Source organism: Gekko japonicus, unplaced genomic scaffold (assembly GCF_001447785.1).
Source record: "Gekko japonicus isolate JY-2015 unplaced genomic scaffold, Gekko_japonicus_V1.1 scaffold759, whole genome shotgun sequence".
Taxonomy (NCBI): domain Eukaryota; kingdom Metazoa; phylum Chordata; class Lepidosauria; order Squamata; family Gekkonidae; genus Gekko; species Gekko japonicus.
This window is the reverse complement of record NW_015176473.1, coordinates 739,897-746,407: the sequence shown is the minus strand read 5'-3', so window position 1 is coordinate 746,407 and position 6,511 is coordinate 739,897.

Genomic DNA, 6,511 nt, shown 5'->3' with positions numbered 1-6,511 from the left:
GCTTGATACATCCTCATCTCTCAGTCCTCGGTGCCCAAGGAGTCAGTTCCGACACTAGCTGGTCTTAGCTTGATACATCCTCATATCTCAATAAACAAATCACTGCCAAGAGAGTGTCATCGAGAGCAAGTTTGTTCAAGAGTCTGACACCAGGTTTGGGCCCTCAGTGTTGACTTGCCATTTGTGGGCTGTGAAATTCCTGGACATTGGTGTGTGGGGGGGGGAGCCTGGGGAGAGGAGGGAGCTGAGTGGGGGTAGGACACCGGACCACCCACCCTCCAAAGCTGTTCTTTTCCTCAGGGGCGTTGAGCTTTGCTGTCTGAGGATCAGTTGTAATTCCAGGGTCCCAGCTGGAGCTGGTAGCCCTAACAGTGGACAGTCAGATGCCTTCAGAAGGGTGTCCAAGAGATGGCTTCACCCTCTGGATGTGTTCAGCACTCAGGTGTACACTACTCCTAACTGTGGAGTCTCTGTGTGGCTTGCCATGTCTCATATTGGTTAATACTGTAGTGTCCTCTAAGTAAGGTATGCAGGGGAGAGCTTCCCTTGTCCTGCTCCCATTGACCTTCCGGTCCTGCTCTGTGGCCAGCTCACAGGTACGGTTGCCAGGCTCCAGGCAGGGCCTGGAGATCTCCTGGAATTACAACTGATCTCCAGATGACAGAGACCAGTTCCCCCAGAGGAAAGGGCAGCTTTGGCGGGTGGACTGTACAGTATCATACTCTGTTGATGTCCCTCCCTTCCTCAAACCCCACCCCCTTGGCTCCACCCCCAAATCTCCACAAATTCTTTAACTTGGAGCTGGCACCTCTACAAAAATGTGGGAGTCTCGTGATAGCCAAGGGAAGTCCAATCTCGTCTGATCTTGGCAGCTAAGCAGGGTCGACTCTGGCAAGTACTTGGATGGGAGACCTCCAAGGAATACCAGCAGCTGGGAGGCGGGGGCAGGCTTTATTCAGCTACCTCTCTGAATATCCTCCAGGCCCCCAGTAGGGGTCAGTCACCAGACGTCGCCATGACTTCCAGGGGCACACACATGCCCACACATATGAAAAATACAAAAAAATACCCCCCCCAAAAAAAAGAATGTGGGAGCATTCCTCCCAGACTTCATGAAAACTCACACCAGTTCCCATACCCAAGGAACAGGCTGCAAGAAGGAGGAGGAGGAGGAGGAGGAGGAGGAGGAGGAGGAGGAGGAGATTGGATTTATACCTTGCCCTTCACTTGGAGTCTCAGAGGGGCTTACAAACTCCTTTCCCTTCCCCTCCCCACAACAGACACCCTGTGAGGTAGGTGGGGTTGAGAGAGCTCTTGACAGAAACTGCACTTTTTCAAGGACAGCTATTGTCAGAACTACGGCTTGCCCAAGGTCATCCAGCCAGGTGCAAGTGGAGGTGTGGGGAATGAAACCCGGTTCTCCCAGATAAGAGTCTGCACACTTAACCCTACACCAAACTGGCTCTCTCAGAAGGGTTGGTAGAAGCTCTTAATTTTTACCATTGCCCAGTAGCATAAGTAGTTGGCTGGTGCTAATCAATTGCAGCTGTGCTCGATGGAACAATCCACATAAAGGCTAAACACTAATGATTACAGAGAACACGAGAAATCTAAACTTTGATTTCAGCCATACTCAGTATACGCATGCAATTGAAATGTCCAAAAGGTCTCCTGCTGTAACAATCTGTTATGAATATCTACAGTTTGGTGTAGTGGTTAGGAGCGTGGACTCTAATCTGGTAGCCTGGGCCATTCAGATCAGGGCTGTTACACAAATACCTCCTCCAGTTCCTTTTTTAAAACTTCCAAATTAGTCTCAAATCAGTCAATCCTAAAAGAAACCAACCCTGACTGTTCCCTGGAAGGCCATATGATGAAACTGAAGCTCAAATACTTTGGCCACCCAATGAGAAGGGAGCACTCCCTGGAGAAGAAGACCCTGATGCTGGGAAAGATTGAAGGTCAAAGAAGACGGGGACGGCAAAGGATGAGATGGTTGGACAGTGTCATCGTCGCAATGAGAATGGAATTAAGCAAACTCCAGAGTACAACGAAAGACTGTGCGACTGAATAACAACAACCAAAATTAGTCCCCACCACCAAATTGCTGTGTTGTTGTTGTTATTAAAGCTAAACACTCTTGTGGTTACTGAATGGATCCAACAATAATTTAGAAGAAGCTGCAGTGGAGATAAATGTGTCTTGCTGCGGCTGCTGACAACCCCGCCCCCGCCCCGCCCCAGTGCTTAGTTTTGGTCTCCAGTTGTGATACACAACCAATGTTGAGATAGGCCTGCCTTTTTACGGGAAGCGAGTGGTGACTCACGAGAGCTCCCACCCTGCCCCAAATGTCGTTAACCTTTAAGGTGCTCTTGGACTCATTGCTCTTTTCGACAAGCTGATGAAAGTCACTCTAGTTCCCAAGCACTTGATAGAGTTTTGTCATACCCAGCCTGAGACATCTTTTCTCTACGCCTACCCTTTCTGAGCCTGTGGGCACCTTTGGAATTCTCACTGGGGACTGGAATGGTGTTGTGCCCACAGGCACCACGTTGGGGACTCCTGTTCTAAACTAAAAGCCCCCAGACTATTTAGCCTCCCCTCACAGGGAACGCGTTCCAAACCCTCGATCATGTTGGCAGTCCTTTTCTCCACCTTTCTCAGGTCTTTTGAGATGGGGCTAAGGGGGAGCCGTGTGTCTTCCAAGTGTGGCTGCGACGGCATCAAAATGACGGCCCATTTTTGGTCCTGCAAAAGGAAACCGGCTAGAAGGGGAAGGGTGTGTGTTAAATACTGGGTGATCCGCTCAGGTTTATTCAGTGATTTCAGCAAAACTACAGGACCAGACTCCAGAGCCTCCGCTCTGTTAAATAGCATGCAATTGCCACACCCAAACACACCCCACTCCCAGTGATAGTCTATTTACATAACATTAGTACTAGACTGGTTACTTCCAGAGTCCTGGTCGGCTATTGTTCTTGTGCTCCAAGCTCAGCCAGTCTCTGGCGTGATTCAGTCGGGGATGATTCAGTCCCAATACATAACAGGGTGCCTTCTCGGCCCCCTCTATTTGTGCTCCCCCTTGCAAAGTGTTCTCCTCTCTTCCTGCTGTAGGGGGAAACTCCGGCTCTTTTCTACAACAGAAGACGGAGAGCTCCCTGCAAGTCCTGACAGGCGGGTTGGCGGCATGTCTGGCAGATGCCTCGAGAGAAGCCGGATTGTGCAGAGCTGCTGTGAGTGTAGAGGAGGGTTGAAAGCTCTGAGTTGGGAGATTTGGGGGGTGAAGCTCAGGAGAGGCGGGGTTTGGGGAGAGGAGGGTATAATCAGGGCCGGCCCCAGGTTTTTTTGCACACTAGGCGAAGATACCTTCTGCGCCCCCGCCCCCCCGTGCACTCACCAATTTTCAAACATAAATGCATTTTAGGAAGAATGAAAAACACAACATTTGAAATGGCTAATTCCTTTTTTTTTTTTTTAATTGTGAGAACAAGTAATGCAATCTCTGGTTTTCTCTCTCAAACAGAAAAACGCAAATCACAAAGCATTTTGAAAAACCCTGTTAAATGTGATGTTGAAATTTAAGTCTCTTTAATGTTTCCATTTCAGGCACATCAGAATCTCATTTTGCGTGCCTTTCCTTTAGCAAATGTTGTCACGAATTCCTTCAGGTCAAGCATTGATGCTTTAGCATGTTCAATGGAAATAGTTGCCAAACCAAGTAGTCTCTTTTGCAGCATTGTCGAGCGTATGTGTGTGTTTTTATAAGTTTGAGTTTTGAGAAGCTGCGTTCACCACTTGCCACTGACACTGGAAGTGTGAGAAGGATCCTTAGAATAACAGAAACATTAGGCACACTATCTTGGAGGTTTTGTTGTATGTACACCAGTTTGGTGTCGTGGTTAAGTGCGCGGACTCTAATCTGAGAGAACCGGGTGTGATTCCCCACTCCTCCGCTTGCACCTGGCTGGATGACCTTGGGCAAGCCATAATTCTGGCACAGCTGTTCTTGAAAAAAGAGCTGTTTCTCTCAGAGCTCTCTCAGCCCCACCTACCTCATGGGGTGTCTGTTGTGGGGAGGGGAAGGGAAAGGAGTCTGTAAGCCCCTCTGAGATACCTTTGGGTAGTGAAGGGCCATGGGGTATAAATCCAATCTCTTCTTCTTCTTTTTTCCAAATCAGTTTTATTCAATTTTCTCATTAACTCATTAACAACAGGGTTATGCAAGATAGGCATCCCCCTTATATATAAAAGCTGAATGGTGGTGGCACTTCTCTAGAACATTCCACACGCTCTGGAATTGGTTGGCGCCCAGGTGTGTCACTCAGAATCTGTCCCTATTCACTGGCTGCATTGCTTGAGTTTCACCTCCAACATTCTAAACAGTTTGCTGTCCCCCCCCCCACAGCCAGTCAGAACACAGAGTTTATTTGCATATGCAGCCTCATTGGCCTCTGCCTCGGAACACAGAGGTCGTTTGCATATGCGACTTGATTGGCTTTTGCCTCTAAAATTCTAAACAGTTTTGCTGTTCTGAGGTAAAATGTGTCCAATCTCCAGGGGAGGGCTGGAGATCACTCAGAATTACAACTGCTTTCCAGACGGCAGGAATCAGTTCCCCTGGAGAAAGTGGTGGGCTCTGTATCCTTATATGCTGCTGAGGTGGCCCCCGTATGACAGCCAATGTGACGTAGCAGTCAGGGCTTCAGAGCACGGGAGAGGCTGCAGGTGTGTAAGGGGTGGAAAGCTGAAGAGTGAGGGGGAAATAAAGGTAGGTTGTTGATTGGCTGGGAAGGAGATAGGGTTGCCAACTCCAGATGGGAAATTCCTGGAGATGTCAGGGATGGAGCCTGGAGAGGGTGAGGTTTCAGGAGGCGTGGGACCTCAGACAGGTACAAAGCCACAGACTCCACCCTCCAAACCAACCATTCCCTTCTGGGGAACCATCGTTGCCAATCTCCAGGTGAGGGCTGGAGATCACTCAAAATTACAGCTGTTCTTTAGGTAGCAGAGATCAGTTCCTTTGGAGAAAATGGTGGACAGTGTCATTATACCCTGCTGAGGTCACCACAGCAAATTGACACTGAGTGTCCAAGGCCAGGGCACCCGCCCAGAGCCTCTTTCTGGAGGCCGTTGTATTTATTTCCACAACGAGCCTTTTTCCTAGTATACATATAATTAACATATTTTTCGTTAAACATACAAAAAGTGCTTTAATCAATCTAATCTATACTGTGGTGAGGATTTTTTCTGTACAGTTTATACTATATATCAAATTGTGTATTGTGCTATAAATGCTACAAAAGGTGAAGAGTACGTATTACATCGGGTACTGAATCTTTGGTAGTTAGGTATGATAAGAATCTTGGTAGTTAGGTAGTATCACTGTGTTCTCCTTTGGGTTTGATTTGTTTAAAGATATCTGCGGTTTTTCCCATTAAGTATAGATTCCATAGTTTCTTGTACCAGAGGTTTACATTCAGAGTGTTTTGTGACTTCCATGTGGATGCAATTGCGGTTTTCGCTGCAAACAGTAATAGGCTGATTCTTTTCTTAGGTGTTAGAGATAGAGCAGTTTTGTCTCTGAAATTCAAGAGTAGTGCTTCTGGGGTTTTGTCTATTCTATGCTCAGTTATCGTCCTTATTTCCTCTATTATTTTGTCCCCAAAAGACGCTACGATAGGGCATTCAAACCAGCAATGGATGAAGTCAAGGGCGTAGACTTTCCAATTTTCCGGGGTGGGGGCTGGGGCTGGGCCAGAGGCATTGCTAAGTAATTAAAAGAACTGGGACCCAATGACATCATAGGGAGGAGCTAGTGATATCACAGGCATGGTTACTATCTATGGAGGTGGACCCATGTGGGATTTAGGGATGGGCTCCCCAGAAATTTAGGGAGGCCTGGGAACCGCCCTAGCAATGTCCCTGGGCTGGGCTAACCCCAGGAACAGTTGCCTTCTTAGAACACTGCTTAGAAACTTAGAAAGCCCCCCCACACTGGAATAAGAACATAATATCAGGCCATACCACATTGCAATAAAGCCCCTACAACTGTATACAGAAATACTGAGCTTCCCTACCATTTGCCACAACTAGCCCACCACACAAGAAGAAGAAGAGATAGGATTTATACCCCGCCCTTCACTACCCAAGGGAGTCTCAGAGCGGCTTACAAACTCCTTTCCCTTCCCCTCTCCACAACAGACACCCTGTGAGGTGGGTCGGGCTGAGAGAACTCTGACACAAATTACTCTTTTTCAAGGACAGCTGTGCCAGAGCTTGTGACTGACCCAAGGTCACATCAGCAGGTGCAAGTGGAGGAGTGGGGAATCAAACCCGGTTCTCCCAGATTAGAGTCCGCACAATTAACCACTACACCAAACCACCACACAACCAGGATCAAGATTCCTAAGTGGACCAACAGACAGGCATACACTTGTTTGAGAAACTGAGTATTACATTACAACACCTGGAACATTACAGATCAGTAGAGGTAGCACTGCACAGTGGCCAT